The sequence below is a fragment of the Amblyraja radiata genome, chromosome 11, assembly GCF_010909765.2.
Source record: "Amblyraja radiata isolate CabotCenter1 chromosome 11, sAmbRad1.1.pri, whole genome shotgun sequence".
Taxonomy (NCBI): Eukaryota; Metazoa; Chordata; class Chondrichthyes; order Rajiformes; family Rajidae; genus Amblyraja; species Amblyraja radiata.
In genome coordinates this window covers 65,850,430-65,867,015 of record NC_045966.1, presented here as the reverse complement: position 1 = coordinate 65,867,015, position 16,586 = coordinate 65,850,430, and the positions used below count along the sequence as shown (strand labels likewise).

The 16,586-nt window shown below is 49.4% G+C and overlaps 1 long non-coding RNA gene across 1 annotated transcript; it reads right to left on the bottom strand.

Moving 5' to 3' along the window:
• Positions 1 to 1,998: 1,998 nt before the first annotated feature.
• On the bottom strand, positions 1,999 to 8,562 carry LOC116978728. The gene is made up of 3 exons (XR_004413524.1): positions 8,552 to 8,562; positions 7,367 to 7,372; positions 1,999 to 2,117 (listed from the first exon to the last, which is right to left on the bottom strand). It is a non-coding gene; the product is annotated as an uncharacterized LOC116978728 (long non-coding RNA).
• Between the last annotated feature and the right edge of the window lie 8,024 nt (positions 8,563 to 16,586).

The window sequence follows — 16,586 nt, the reverse complement described above, 5'->3', positions numbered from 1 at the left end:
ATTTGGGATATCAGTGTGGTCCTGACATATCTCAGGGAATGGCCACCAGCCAGATCTCCCGGCCTCGAGCAAGCTACACTAAAGACGCTCATGTTGATGGCACTTGTATCCGCTCAGGGTCCAGTCACTACACCTATTGCGACTGGACAACATGATCACAGCTCCAGACCAGATCTGTCGTTATCCAGCGACTGGTCAAACAGAGCAGACCAGGAACACCTAATCCAGTCGTGGCTTACCCACCAGAACCACGGTTATGTGCCATGACCCACCTACTATCCTACATAGACACAACCAGAATATTCGAGGGAGATGAAAAGCCTTGTGGGTCAGTCACAAAAACCTTATGGTGGGGTATGAGCCAAACCATTGCGAGATGGCTCAAGCAGGTGCTAGAAACTGCTGGGATAAACACTAACATGTACAAATTTTATTCCACCAGGGCAGCATCCATGTCGACGGCTAAAGAATGGACATGCCTATAGACCACATCCTGGCTACAGCAGGATGGTGGGAAGGGAAAAGACCGTTCAGAAATTTTATAATAAGCCGTTGGCAAAACCTGGTTTATTTGCAGTAAAGATTTACGAACTGCAAATATTTAATTTAAGCCCAGGGGAGCAACTTAATTCTTTGTTGTTATTGTTTAAAAAATACCATTGTGTTTTTCTACAAATAGACTCATTGGTTCATTACGATAACACTTCCTCCCTCAAGAACTTCGGCAGTGAGTGAAATTAAACTGTTACACGGTTTGAAATCACAGAGCTTTGAAATCTTCACGTAGTCACTCACGTGACTCCGAAGTAAAATAGTAAGATTAAACGAGAACTTACCAGTTTGAAGTTTGATCTGTATTTTATGAGGAGTTACGATGAGGGTATTACGTGCCCTCCGCTCCCACCCTCATTATATGGATCAAACTAATAAATTGATGTCTCCTTATCTTTACTATGTTTACTTCAAAATAACTGTGTCTATCTGTGATTCCACACCGCTGCTTGGAAGTATGCCGCGCCTGCGCACTGAGCGGGTTCTTCACGTAATCCCTCATCGTAACTCCTCATAAAATACAGATCAAACTTCAAACTGGTAAGTTCTCGTTTAATCTTACTATTATATAGGGTTTGGACATGCTAGAGGCAGGAAACATGTTCCCAATGTTGGGGGGAGTCCAGAACCAAGGGCCGCAGTTTGAGAATAAGGAGTAAGCCATGTAGAACAGAGACGAGGAAACACTTCTTCACACAGAGAGTTATGAATTCTGTGGAATTCTCTGCCTCAGAGCGCTGTGGAGGCTGGTGCTCTGGATACTTTCAAGAGAGAGCTAGATAGGGCTCTTAAAGATAGCGGAGCCAAGGGATACTGCAGATGCTGGTTTGAACCAAAGATAGACACAAAATCTGGAATATCTCAGTGGGTCAGGCAGCATCTGTGGAGAAAAGGAATGGGTGACATTTAGGGTCGAGACTCTTCAGACTGAGAGTCAGGGGTGAGGGAAACGAGAGATATGGAAGACATTTGAAAGCAGATGATGATCAAGGAATAGTAGATTGGTTCGTTCGAAGGTAGATACAAAACGCTGGAGTAACTCAGCGGGACAGACAGCATCTCTGGAGAGAAGGTATGGGTGACATTTCGGGTCAGGACCCTTTTGCAGACTAGAATGGTTAATTGTTGGTGGGGGAGAAGATGACAACAAGGCATACAACCAGTAAAATTAATCAGGACAGTGTAATCAAACCGGAAACATCACCTGCCACTTTTCTCCAGAGATGCTGTCAGTCCCACTGAGTTCCTCCAGCCTTTTGTGTCTATCTTCGGTTTTTCATTGATCTTTGACATTGCTCTCCATGGTGAATAGAGCCTTTTGTTCTACAGGCCTTGTTTTCTCAGGGCCGTATAATGCTGGGGTGGTCAGTATCCGTGATGGACCGGGCAGTGTCCACCACCTTTTATAATCTCCTTCTTACCTGGGGTTTCGAGTTGCCAAACCTGGCCGTGATGAAACCAGTCAAAGATGCTGCCATGTGCAGGTCCACCACCGATTTTCCGGCACCCTTGGTTCCAGAGCCTTTCTGGATTATCCTTTTTGCCGGACAAAAAGAGGCCATGGTCTCCGAAGGGAGTTCAATGGTACTGGAGCGGTCCATCTAGGCCACCGGTGGGCTGAGATATCGGCCCGCAAAGTTGGCCGTGGAAGTGGGCAATTGGAACGGATCTGCCGGCTCTGGTCGCCGGGGGCAAATTCATCCCACCGATCGGCACAGAAGTCCCGATGAGGTTAAGATCAGCCGCCTCACCCGGCCTGGGTACCACATTTTCGGGGGGAGTTCCGGGGGCATTTCAAGAGCGCACTCGTAATTTTGTCTGGACCACCAGTTGCCGCAGAATCGGTGGTGGACCTGTACATTGTGTTTGTTTGCGTATGTGCACTGCTTGATGTTAGTGTTTGAGGCACTTTTCCCGGGGTTGGGATGATTAGCCACTCATGGATTCAGTCAACACTGGATAACTATCTCTCCTGCCTAGAGTCACACAACATGCAAGCAGGTCATTGGGCTCAACTTACTCAAACGGACCAACATGTCCCATCTACACTAGTCCCACCTGCCTGTGTTTGGCCCATAACCTTCCTAAACCGTTCCTATCCATGTACCCGTCCATTATGCTTCACATATGAACCCTGTTAGAGGAAAGATGTTGTCAATCTGGAGGAGAGGGTGCAGAGAAGATGTACGAGATGTTGCCAGGACTCGAGGGCCTGAGCTATAGGGAGAGGTTGGGCAGGCTAGGACTTTATTCCATGGAGTGCAGGAGGCTGATCTTTTAGAAGTGTATAAGATCATGAAAGGAATAGATTGGGTAAATGCATAGTCTTCTACCCAGAGTTGAGGAAATCGAGAACCAGAGGACATAGGCTTCAGGTGTGGGGGGAAAGATTTAATAGGAACCTGAGGGGCCACTTTTTTACACAGAGGATAGAAGGTGTATGGAGCAAGCTGCCAGAGGAGGTAGTGGACTATAACAATATTTAAAACACATTTGGATGGATAGGGCAAGTTTAGAGGGATATGTACCAAATACAGGCTGGTGGGACTAGTGTAGCAGGGACATGTTGGTCGGTGTGGGCAAGTTGAGTTGAGAAGCCTGTTTCCACACTGTATCTCTCTTTGAGCAGGTTCTTCGAGTTATAAATTCACCGCTACTTTCGAACTATCCATGTGAAACCACTGCCTTACTATTTTAAGCTATTTACGTACATCACACAGAGGGGAAATAATGCAGAGTTCAGGCAACGGATGAAGTAATCAATTATTCCTACTCCGCAGCACGCCCCGTGTAATAATGAATTAATAGACGCTCTGTTCCATTATGTGGCCATTTAGAATGCGCAAGGCATTTTTGGCAGCAATCTTACATAAGTAATGACTGTGCCACATTCTCGACAAAGGGTTTTGTGTAGCAGCATTAATTATATCCTGCCACTTCACCTTCCAAATGCCAAATTAAACTTTGCGGCCTTGTCGATTTATGTGCTTTTGATTTGTATAGAGATTTACTTTGATAGTCTGAAGAAGGGTCACCCGAAACATCACCCATTCCTTCTCTCCAGAGACGCTGAGCTACTCCAGCTTCTTGTATCTATTTACGATGGATGTTGCCAGGACTTGATGGCCTGAGCCATAGGAGAGGTTGAGCAGGTTTGGTGTGCAGGAGGGTGAGGGGTGACCTTAGAGAGGTGTACAAGACCGTGAAGGGAATAGATAAAGTGAATGCAGTATGTTACGCAGGGTTTGGGAACCAAGAACCAGAGCACATAGGTTGAAGGTGAGATGGGAAAGATTTACTCTCAGACCCGAAACGTCACCTGCCCCTTTTCTCCAAGATGCTGTCTGTCCCGCTGAGTTCATCCAGCCTTTTGTGTCTATCTTTGGTTTTTCATTGATCTTTGACATTGCCCTCCATGGTGAGCAGAGCCTTTTGGTTCCAGAGCCTTTCTGGATTATCCTCCAAGACTTTACTGGAGAACCTACCTGATCTCCCGGTTGCTCAACATTTAATTCTCCTCCCATTCCCACACTGACCTTTCTGTCCTTGGTCTCCTCCATTGCCAGAGTGAGGCCCAGGACAAATTGGAGGTAGGGTTTGGACGATCAAATTGAAATTAGCTTCCTTGAAGTTGTTGCCAGGAGATCTGTTTGAAGAAGATTAAATAATTTAGTGGGTTTAGCGTGAGCTTTGGCTGCAGCTCACTGCATTGGTCATAATTAGCAATGTTGGATACATGTAAACATGTATGATTCCTGAGGCCTGACATTAGGGTGGTTGGAGGTATCCAGTTGTCTGTTTCACAATTGCTGCTAGTCAGAGGGTGGTGATTGTGTGGAATTCTTTGCCGTCTCTTTGCCGTCAATGGATATTTCAAAGGCGGAGATAGATAGATTTGTGTTTAAGAAAGAAACTGCAGATGCTGGAAAATCGAAGGTAGACAAAATCGCTGGAGGAACTGAGCGTGTGAGGCAGCATTTATGGAGAGAAGGAATGGACAACTTTTCGGGTCGAGACCCTTCTTCAGACTGACAGAGATAGATAGATTTTTGATTAGTGCGGGTGTCAGGGGTTATGTGGAGAATGCAGGAGAACGGGGTTAGGAGGGGGAGATAGATCAACCATGATTGAATGGCGGAGTAGACTTTATGGGCCGAATAGCCTAATTCGGCTACTATCACTTATGAAAAACATTATCTGTGAGAAAAACATTTTTCACACAGAGAGTGGTGAATCTCTGGGATTCTCTGCCACAGAAGATAGTTGAGACCAGTTCATTGGCTATATTTAAGAAGGAGTTAGATGTGGCCTTTGTGGCTAAAGGTATCAGGTGGTATGGAGAGAAGGCAGGTACAGGATACTGAGTTGGATGATTAGCCATGATCATATTGAATGGCAGTGCAGGCTCGAAGGGCCGAATGGCCTACTCCTGCACCTATTTTCTATGTTTCTATGAACTTATGAACAGCACCTCAAATTTATACCCCAGTAGTATGAACATTGACTACTCCAACTTCAAGTACCCCTTGCTTTCCCTCTCTCTCCATCCCTCCCCCTTCCCAGTTCTCTCACTAGTCTCACTGTCTCTGACTACATTATATCTCTGTGCCCACTCTCATCATCACTCTGAAGAAGGGTCTCAACATGAAACGTCACCCATTCCTTCTCTCCAGAGATGCTGCCCGTCCCGCTGAGTTACTCCAGCATTTTGTGTCTTATCGTTGATTTAAAAGACATGTTGACAGGTCTGGAAATAGGAAAGGTTGAGAGGGATATGGGCCAAATGCAGGCAGGTGGGACTAGAGTTTGTACGTTCTCTCTGTGACTGTGTGTGTTTTCTCCGGGTGCTCCGATTTCCTCCCACATTCCAAAGACGTGCAGGTGTGTAGATTAATTCTGAAAATTGCCCCCGTGAGTAGGGTCGACCTAGTGTACGGGTTATCGCTGGTCGGCGCGTACTAAAAAAATGAAAACATAGCCATGAGGAACTGTAGATGCCTGCGTACCTTTTAAAAAAAGATGCAAAGTGCTGGAGTAACTCAGTGAGGTGCAAGTGTCCCAGCCTGACGTTTCAACCACAAAATGTTTTACGACGAGACTGTTCTAACTTTATGAAAACAAATTGTTTTCCCAGAATACTGCCTGGATTAGAGGGCTTCAGCTACAGGGAGAGGGTCGGATAGACTTGGATTGTTTTCTGTGCCACGTCAGAAGATGAGAGGAGACTTGGCAGATGTATATAAAATGATGAGTGGTCCAGATAGGGCAGACTATCAGAATCTTTCTCCCCCAGGCTGCAAATGTCCAAGACAACACCTATCCACATCCTCCAGAGATGCTGCCTGACCTGCTGAGAGTATAGTTCAGTTTATTATTGTCACGTGTACCGAGGTACAGTGTAAAGCTTTTTTGTTGTGTGCTAACCAGTTAGTGGAAGGACAATACAGGATTACAATCAACCCATCCACAGTGTACAGATATAGGATTAAGGGAATATCGATTAGTGCAAGGTAAAGTCCGATTTAAGATAGTCTGAGGGATAGTTTAAGAATAAGGGGTAATTCATTTAGAACGGAGATGAGGAAAAACTTTTTCACACAGAGAGATGAGAGTCTGTGAAATTCCCTGCCTCAGATGGTTTCAAGAGAGAGCTGGACAGAAAGCATTCTCTGGATGCTTTCAAGAGAGAGCTGGACAGAACTCTTAACGTTAGCGGAGTCAAGGGATATAGGGAGAAGGCAGGAACAGGGTATTAATTGTGGATGATCGCCATGATCACGGTGAATTGCAGTGCTGGCTCGAGGGGCCGAATGGCCTACTCCTGCACCTATTGTCTATTGTCTTCAATTAATAATAATGAATGAATAACAATGTTATTAGCCAAGTAGGTCCACATACAAGGAATTTACATTGGAGCTTTGCTCGCAGGTAACAACAAGATAACTGGGTAGTTGAGGCCAGTTCATTGGCTATATTTAAGAAGGAGTTAGATGTGGCCCTTGTGGCTAAAGGTATGGAGAGAAGGCAGGTACAGGAATACTGAGTTGGATGATCAGCCATGATCATATTGAATGGCGGTGCAGGCTCGAAGGGCCGAATGGCCTACTCCTGCACCTATTTTCTATGTTTCTATGTCTGAGATATTCAGTAGACAATTAAAAATAAAATATTATAATTCAAACATGCGAAAAGAAAGTGCCTAAGTAAAAAGAGGCTACGGTCTTTTGGCTGTTGAATAGAGTTACTGCTCATGGGAAGAAGCTGTTTTTATATCTGACTGGCAGCTTTGATAGTCCGGAGTTGCCTCCCAGAGGGAAGTGATTCAAAGAGTTTGTGGCCGGAGGTGAGAGCGGCAGAAAACATCTGCCAATGCAGTAGATGGTAGGTGGGGACTGCTCTCTGGTTGGTGATAGGATGGTTAGAACATAGGACAGTACAGCACAGGAACGGGCCCTTCGGCCCACAATGTTTGTGCCGAACATGACGCCAGGTTAAACTCTCATCTACCTGTACATGATCCATATCCCTCTCTCCCCTCTATTTCCACATGCCCACCTAAAAGCTTCTTAAACACCCCTGTCATATCTGCCTCCACCACCTCCCCAGGTCAGGCATACCAGGCCCCCACCACTGCCCCGCGCATCCCCATTAAACTCCCCCTCTCTCCTTATAGCGATACCCTCTAGTCTTGGACATTTCCAGCCTGGCGTAAAAAGAGTCTACCGTAACTGTGCCTCTCATAATTTTATATACTTCTAACTGGTCTCCTCGCAACCTCCGACATTGCAGAGAAAACAATGCAGGTCTATCCAACCTCGCTCTGTAGCTGAAGCCCTCGAATCCAGGCGGCTTTCTGGTAAAACATTTTGTTTACAAAAAGTTAGAACCTTTTCCTCATAAAACATTTTATGCTGCGCACGTCCGTCTAACGCGTTCTAATGAGGGGTGGACGCAAGGAACTGCAGATGCTCATTTACATAAAAAGACAAAGTGCTGGAGTAACTCCGCAGTCACTGGGGGGCCTGGTCTGGAGAAAGGCAGGTTTGTAATCCTGTGTGCAGGTCAGGTAACTGGAGGAGCTTTGATTGAGCGTGTGGATCCTGTGGAAGGATAAAATGAAGCTGAGATCTATGGAGTGAGCTGACCTATTCCAGCACTTTGTGGCGCAGCGGTAGAGTTGCTGCCTTACAGCGCCAGAGACCCGTGTTCGAACCTGACCACGGATGCTGCCTGTACGGAGTTTACGTTCACCCTGTGACCACGTGGGTTTTCCCCGGGTGCTCCAGCTTCCTCTCACACTCCAAAGACGTACACGTTTGTAGGTTACTTGGCTTCTGCAAGTCGTAAATTGTCCCTGGTGTGTAGGATAGTGTGTGGGGATCGCTGGTCGGTGTGGACTCGGTGGGCTGAAGAGCCTGTTTCCGCACTGTATCTGTAAAGTCACTCAAATAAGACTTGGCTGCTTTTTAAGCAGTTGTTGTGTTATGCAGAAGCAATACATTACAAGTGAAGCTTTGCATGTTGCAAGTGCATCACACCAATATTTAGTTTAGTTTACGTTAAAGAACCAGTCCCTTTTGCCCACTGAGTCTGTGCCGATCAGCGATCACCCCATTCATTAGTTCTATGCTACACACTAAGGACAATTTACAGAAGCTAAATAACCAATAACCCTGCACATCTTTGGGATGTGAGAGGAAATGGGATATGACAATAAAACATTCATGACTCTTGAAACCGGAGGAAACCCACTTGTTCACAGGGCGAATGTGCAAACTCCGCATGGACAGCTCCTGAGGTCAGGATCGAACCCTGGTCTCTGGGTCTGTGAGGCAGCAACTAATCTCATGATTTTATACACGTCTATAAGATCACCACATCCTATATAGAGGATGGGAGCAGCCTGGCTTGAGGATAGAACTGAAAAGTTGGATTAGAAATATCTAAATTCCCATCCTTACTGTTTTGTTTTCCAGCCGAATGAATCATTACCATCCACCCACTCGATGGACAAGGCCTCTTCCTGACTCTCATCATTTCTCCGCACCATTTTATGCTTGCCTTGCTGCCTCAACAATCCCAAGGACCACAACGGCACCATCTCGGGGACTTCCTGCAGCTCCACAACGTCACTTCCTGAGTACAAGTGGAACGAGGAAAATTGCATCATCCACGTCAGCCTCGAGAACGACAATGGGAATGTGTACAAAAGCATTGTGGTAGGTGCAGGGAATTCTTCCACGGCTCAGATACTACTATATAGCAGACACAGCATGGAAACAGGCCCTTCGGCCCACTGATTCCGCGCTGACCAATGATTGGATAGGATGCACTAGTTCCTGCATGCAAGGGACAATTTACTGAAGCCAATTAACCTACAATCCCGTATATCTTTGAAGTGTGGGAGGAAACCGGGGCACTGGTGTTAGTCAGGGGTTATGGGGAGAAGGCAGGAAAATTGGGTTAGGAGGGAGAGAAATATCGGCCATGATTGAGTGGCAAATTAAGCTTGATGGGCCGAATGGCCTAACTCTGCTTCTATGAACATATGAGCACCCAAAGAAAATCTCATGCGGTCACGGGGAGAACGTACAAACTCCCCACAGACAGCACCCACAGTCAGGATGGAACCCGTGTCTCCGGCGCTGTACGGCAGCAGATCTACCATTGCTGCAAGATATTTGTGACTTCTGAATAAAACATTTGGAAATGTGAAAAGTTGAAAACCCAGGAGCTTGTTTCCGTGCTGTTTAGCTCAAAGTCTACAACAGACGCAAACTTTAATGAGATTCTGGTTTCTCTCATAAGGGGCAAGAGTCAGAGGATATGGAATGACACAGTGTGGCCCTTTGGCCCATCTTGCCACCACTGGCCACATGTCCCACCTGCCTGCATTTGGCCCATATCCCTCCAAACTTGTCATATCCATGTACCTGTCCAAATGTTTCTTAAATGTTGCGATAGTCCCTGCCTTAACTTCCTCATCTGGCAGCTCGTTCCATACACCCACTTCAATGTGAGAGAGGACAGATTTAATAGGGACCTGAGGGGCAGCTTTTTCACACAGAGGTGGGTGTAGTGGTACAGAAGGCTGAGAGGTGGTCATATAGAGGTGTATAAAATCATGAGGGGAATAGAAAGAGTGAGTGCAGAGGGTTTTTTATCCCGGGAGGGGAATCAAGACCAGAGGACATGGGTTTAAGGTGAGAGGGGCAAGATTTAATAGGAATCTGAGGGGTGTTGGGTGTTGGGAGCGAGCTGCCAGAGGAGGTAGTTGTGGCAGGAACTACACAATATTTACAAGTCAACTGAACAGGTACATGGATAGAAAATGTTTCGAGGGATAATGGCCAAACGTGGGCAGAGAGAGGGAGGGGAAGAGAGGAGGGAGAGAGATAGAAGGGAGGAGAACGAAAGGGAGGTAGAGAGCTGGGAAAAAGAGAGAGATGGACAGAGTTGGTTCCTGGGAGAGACAGTGATCAGTGATCTAAGGAGGAAGGGAGAGGGGGGGGAGAGGGAGAGGGGGGTGAACAACTCCAGGAACAACTCTCCCTAGACTGCCCCGCTCCCATCTTGTGCAGCGGGGCAATATTGGCAATTTTCCAAACATCTGGAACCTCTCCTGACTCCAATGATTCTTGAAATCTCACCATCAATGCCCCCACAATCTCTAATGCCTCCTCTATCAGAAACCTAGGGTATAGTCCATCCTGACCAGGTCACTTCTCCACCTTCTCCCTAGTAACATCCACTCCACTAACGTCCACCCCGACTCACTTGAAGTTCGGCCACATTGCTGGTGTCTTCCACTGTGAAGACTGATACAAATAATGTTATTCCACTCCTCTGCCATTTCTTTTGTTCCCCATTATCACTTCTCCTGCATTATTTTCGTCCTTGTGCTTTTTACAGCTTTGCACCATAGCTAAAATCAAACCATTCCTCCAATTTGACGACTTTGAATAGATCATCCACGCATTCATCTCCTCCCGCCTTGACTACTGCAACTCCCTATACACTGGCATCAGCCAATCTTCCCCGTCCCACCTGCAACTGGTCCAAACCCCCGCAGCGAGTCTTCTAACGGGTACCCGTAAAAGGCACCACATCATCCGATCCTGGCCTCTCTCCACTGGCTCCCAGTATGGTACAGATTCAACTTCAAACTCCTCTTATTCGTATACAAAGTCCTTAACGGGCTTGCCCCTCCCCCTATATCAAAAACGTTCCAACCCACCATTCTACCTCCAGGTCCCTCAGGTCGGCCGACTTGGGCTACTGACTATCCCGCAGCCCAGTTTTAAGCTCAGGGGTAACCGCACTTTTGCGGTTGCAGCCCCTAGACTGTGGAACAGCATCCCTCTCCTCATCAGAACTGCCCCTCCATCAACTTCTTTAAGTCGCGGCTCAAAACCTATTTCTACTCCCAAGCGTTTCTTGAGGTCCTCTGAGGGGGCGCTGTAAACAGTTTATGTATGTGTTGTTAGATCTATGTACCACTGTATGTAGCACGTTAGTACCTGCACTGATGTAAAGCACTTTGGTCAATGAGAGTTGTTTTTAAATGTGCTACAGAAATAAAATTGACTGACTGACTTTCTTACTCCTAATATAGCTGAAGAAACCTTTGCTACCTCCTTTCTTCTGCAGTTGTATAGGGCTCTGGTGAGACTACATCTGGAGTATTGTGTACAGTTTTGGTCTCCTAATTTGAGGAAGGACAACCTTGTGATTGAGGCAGTGCAGCGTAGGTTCACGTGATTGATCCCTGGGATGGCGGGACTGTCATATGAGGAAAGATTGAAAAGACTAGGCTTGTATTCACTGGAGGATGAGGGGGAATCTTATAGAAACATATAAAATTATAAAAGGACTGGACAAGCTAGATGCAGGAAAAATGTTCTCAATGTTGGGCGAGTCCAGAACCAGGGGCCACAGTCTTAGAATAAAGGGGAGGTCATTTAAGACTGAAGTGAGAAAAAAAACGTTTTCACCCAGAGAGTTGTGTATGTGTGGAATTCCCTGCCACAGAGGGCAGTGGAGGCCAAATCACTGGATGGATTTAAGAGAGAGTTAGATAGATCTCTCAGGGCTAGTGGAGTCAAGGGATATGGGGAGAAGGCAGGCACGGGTTATTGATAGGGGACCATCAGCCATGATCACAATGAATGGTGGTGCTGGCTCGAAGGGCCGAATGGCCTCCTCCTGCACCTATTTTCTATGTTTCTATTACTATATTATTAGCTAGCTTACCTTCGTATTTCATTGGTTCACCCCGTATTGCCTTTTTAGGTACCTTCTATTGTTCTTTAAAAGCTTCCCAGCCCTGATTCCCACTAATCTGTGTAATTATGCCGTCTCTTTCAGTTTAAAACTGTCGTTAACTTTTCTTCTGTCACACTGGCTGCTTTCTCCCCCTAGAATCTTTCTTCCGCTTTGGAATGAAATCATCCGGATTCTTCCGAATTATTCCCACCAGACATTCCTGCCATTGCTGTTCCACCGTCATCCCTTCCTGGGTCCCTTTCCATTCATCTTTGGCCAGCTCCTTCCTCATGCCTCTGTGGTCTCCTTTGGTCAGCTCCAATACCGACGCATCCGATTTCACCTTCTCCCTCCCAAATTACAGATTTCAAACTGATCATATTGTGGTCGCTACCTCCTAGTGGTTCCTTTATCTTGACTTCCGTAAACAAATCCGGTTCATCACACAACACTCAATCCAGAATTCCCTTTATCCGGGTCGGCTCCGTTACAAGCTGCTCTAAGAATCCACTCGGCGGCACTCTTCAAATTCCCTTTCGTGGGGTCCGGTATCAATCTCAATTTCCCAATCTACCTGCATGTTGAAATCTCCCGTGACCCACCTTTTTTAGATGCCAATTGTATCTCCTGGTGTAACTGGTATCCTATATCGTGGCTTCTGTTTGGTGGCCTGTAAATAATTCCCATTTCTTATAGACAATAGACAATAGGTGCAAGAGGAGGCCATTCGGCCCTTCGAGCCAGCACCGCCATTCAATGTGATCATGGCTCATCCCCAATAAGTACCCCGTTCCTGCCTTCTCCCAATATCCCCTGACTCCGCTATCTTTAAGAGCCCTATCTAGCTCTCTCTTGAAAGCATCCAGAGAACCGGCCTGCACCACCCTCTGAGGCAGAGAATTCCACAGACTCACAACTCTCTGTGAGAAAAAGTGTTTCCTCGTCTCCGTTCTAAATGGCCTACCCCTTATTCTTAAATTGTGGCCCCTGGTTCTGGACTCCCCCAACATCGGGAACATGTTCCCTGCCTCTAGCGTGTCCAAGCCCTTAACAATCTTATATGTTTCAATGAGATGCCCTCTCATCCTTCTAAACTCCAGAGTATACAAGCCCAGCCGCTCCATTCTCTCAGCATATGACAGTCCCGCCATCCCGGGAATTAACCCTGTAAACCTACGCTGCACTCCCTCAATTTCTTGAGCTGGAGGGTGGTGAATCTGTGGGATTCATTGCCGCAGACGGCTGTCATTAGGTATTTTTAAGGCGGAGATTGACAGATCCTTCATTCGTACGGGTGTCAGGGTTATGGGAGAAGGCAGGAGAATGGGGTTGAGAGGGAGAGATAGATTAGCCATGATTGAGTCTAAGAAAAAAATCATCATCTATATTTCTCGTTTCCCTTATCCGTAACCAGAGTGAAGAAGGGTCTCGACCCGAAACGTTACCCATTCCTTCTCTCCAGAGATGCTGCCTGTCCCGCTGAGTTACTCCAGCTTTTTGTGTCTAACCTTGATTGAATGGCGGAGTAGACTAGATGGGCCGACTGGCCTCATTCTGCTGCTCCCCACGGCAGACCCCTCTCTGCCCGGTGATGCATAAACTCGGTGCGTCACCAGGCAGCTGCGGCCGCAGGAACCCAACGCGTGGTCCCGGTTGACAAACGGCGCCACTATCCCTGGGGGTTCACGGTGGCGCAGCGGTAGAGTTGCTGCCTTACAGCAAAATTCCGACTATGGTGATTCTAGGCAAAGATAGATACAGAGCAACGGAGACGCGCTACATCCCCTCTCTACCCCCTTCCTATCAACCCCCCTCCTACTACTCACCCCCCCCTCCTCTCTCCCCCCTTCTCTCCCTACCACCATTCTCCTCCCCCCCTCCCCTTCTCCTCTCCCCCTCCCCCCTTCTCCTCTCCCCCTCCCCCCTTCTCCTCTCCCCCTCCCCCCATTCTCCTCTCCCCCTACCACCATTCTCCTCCCCCCCTCCCCGCATTCTCCTCTCCCCCTCCCCCATTCTCCTCTCCTCCTCCCCCCATTCTCCTCTCCCCCTCCCCCCATTCTCCTCTCCCCCTCCCCCATTCTCCTCTCCCCCTCACCCCTTCCCCTCTCCCCTCCCCCCTTCTGCCCTCCCCGTTCCTTTCTCCTCCCATTCTCCTCTGCCCCCCCTTCTCCTCTCCCCCCTCCTGTACCCCCCTTCTCCCCCCGCCTTCTCCTCTCCTTTCTCCTCTCCCCCTCCCCCCCTTCTCCTCAGCGATCTTATAGCGCCAATTGCCGACGCTCGCTCGCACCCCCCACGGTCTTTGCCCACAACTGTGTTACACTCGCTCACGGGCCCCACAACTGTATTACACTCGCTCCCGGGCCCCACAACTGTATTACACTCGTTCCCAGGCGCCACAACTGTATTACACTCGCTCCCGGGCCCCACAACTGTAATACACTCGCTCCCGGGCCCCACAACTGTAATACACTCGCTCCCGGGCCCCACAACTGTATTACACTCGCTCCCGGGCCCCACAACTGTATTACACTCGCTCCCGGGCCCCACAACTGTATTACACTCGCTCCCGGGCCCCACAACTGTAATACACTCGCTCCCGGGCCCCACAACTGTATTACACTCGCTCCCGGGCCCCACAACTGTAATACACTCGCTCCCGGGCCCCACAACTGTATTACACTCGCTCCCGGGCCCCACAACTGTATTACACTCGCTCCCGGGCCCCACAACTGTATTACACTCGCTCCCGGGCCCTACAACTGTATTACACTCGCTCCCGGGCCCCACAACTGTATTACACTCGCTCCCGGGCCCCACAACTGTATTACACTCGCTCCCGGGCCCCACAACTGTAATACACTCGCTCCCGGGCCCCACCACTGTATTACACTCGCTCCCGGGCCCCACAACTGTGTTACACTCGCTCCCGGGCCCCACAACTGTGTTACACTCGCTCCCGGGCCCCACAACTGTGTTACACTCGCTCCCGGGCCCCACAACTGTATTACACTTGTTCCCGGGCCCCACAACTGTGTTACACTCACTCCCGGGCCCCACAACTGTGTTACACTCGCTCCTGGGCCCCACAACTGTGTTACACTCACTCCCGGGCCCCACAACTGTATTACACTTGTTCCCGGGCCCCACAACTGTGTTACACTCGCTCCCGGGCCCCACAACTGTGTTACACTCGCTCCCGGGCCCCACAACTGTGTTACACTCGGTCCCGGGCCTCACAACTGTATTACACTTGTTCCCGGGCCCCACAACTGTGTTACACACACTCCCGGGCCCCACAACTGTATTACACTCGCTCCCAGGCGGGTAAACTGTGTTACACTCGCTCCCGGGCCCCACAACTGTATTACACTCACTCCCGGGCCCCACAACTGTGTTACACTCGCTCCCTGGCCCCACAACTGTATTACACTCGCTCCCGGGCCCCACAACTGTAATACACTCGCTCCCGGGCCCCACAACTGTATTACACTTGCTCCCGGGCCCCACAACTGTATTACACTCGCTCCCGGGCCCCACAACTGTATTACACTCGCTCCCGGGCCCCACAACTGTATTACACTCGCTCCCGGGCCCCACAACTGTGTTACACTCGCTTCCGGGCCCCACAACTGTGTTACACTCGCTCCCGGGCCCCACAACTGTATTACACTTGTTCCCGGGCCCCACAACTGTGTTACACTCGCTCCCGGCCCCACAACTGTGTTACACTCGCTCCCGGGCCCCACAACTGTATTACACTCGCTCCCGGGCCCCACAACTGTGTTACACTCGCTCCTGGGCCCCACAACTGTGTTACACTCGCTCCCGGGCCCCACAACTGTGTTACACTCGCTCCCGGGCCCCACAACTGTATTACACTCGTTCCCGGGCCCCACAACTGTGTTACACTCGCTCCCGGGCCCCACAACTGTATTACACTCGCTCCCAGGCGGGTAAACTGTGTTACACTCGCTCCCGGACCCCACAACTGTATTACACTCGCTCCCGGGCCCCACAACTGTATTACACTCACTCCCGGGCCCCACGACTGTATTACACTCACTCCCGGGCCCCACAACTGTGTTACACTCGCTCCCGGGCGGCTCCAGCTTTCGACGCCCCCGCCGACCCAACTCTCCAGCCCGTTAACCTCCCGCCTCATCCCCCCCCCCCCCCCCGCCGACGCCCCCCTCAAGTAAATTCTCACGCCCTCACGCTGATCAGAAATTTCTCACGCTCAGTGGTGATAAATTTTGTGATCAACGAAAATTTCAAAACTCGGATAAACTGCATGGTCCACGCGTGTTGGAGAGCCGGGGCTGCGGGAGGGATGGGAGCAGAACCAGCGGCGGGAACAGATGCGGGGAGCCGGGACTGGCGATGTGTTCGCGGGGCTGCGAGTGTTTGCGGGGCTGAAGCTACAGCTCTCGCCATGGAGCAGCTCCGGACAGTGCGAGTGTCCCGGGCCGTCGGAAGCGCCGCTGCCGCGAGAGTCTCTGTGCCGAAGGGACAGACTCTCAAAGGGAGGTGGAGAGAGAGAGGGGAAGGAGACAGGGAGAGAGTGGGGAGAGAGAGGGGGTGAGAGGAGAGAGAGGGGGAGAGGCAGAGGGGGTGTGAATGGAGAGAGAGAAGATGGAGGGGGGGAGGAGGGGAGAGAGGTAGGGGAGAGAGAGGGGGGTTGGGTGAGGTGGGAGAGGAGGAAGAGAGAGGGGGGTGAGAGAGAGGGGTGAGAGGGAAGAAAGAGGAAGAGAGAGGTGGTGGAGAGGGAG